This window comes from Sinocyclocheilus grahami, unplaced genomic scaffold, assembly GCF_001515645.1.
Source record: "Sinocyclocheilus grahami isolate Dianchi unplaced genomic scaffold, SAMN03320097.WGS_v1.1 scaffold208.1, whole genome shotgun sequence".
NCBI classification, from domain to species: domain Eukaryota; kingdom Metazoa; phylum Chordata; class Actinopteri; order Cypriniformes; family Cyprinidae; genus Sinocyclocheilus; species Sinocyclocheilus grahami.
Window position 1 is genome coordinate 1,104,389 of NW_015505387.1, and position 207 is coordinate 1,104,595.

Below are 207 nucleotides of genomic sequence, written 5' to 3' on the forward strand. Positions count from 1 at the left end.
GGGGTTTTTTTTTTTTTTTTTGGATGGGAGGTTGGCATGATGTCATGATGTCGCTAAAGGGAAAGGTCATCCAAAAATGAAAATCCTGTCATCGTTTACTCATCTTCAAGTTGTTCCAAACCTGCAAACCTGTCTTTCTTCTGCGGAACACAAAAGAAGATATTTGGAAGAATGTTGGTAAACAAACAGATTCCGTTCCCATTGACT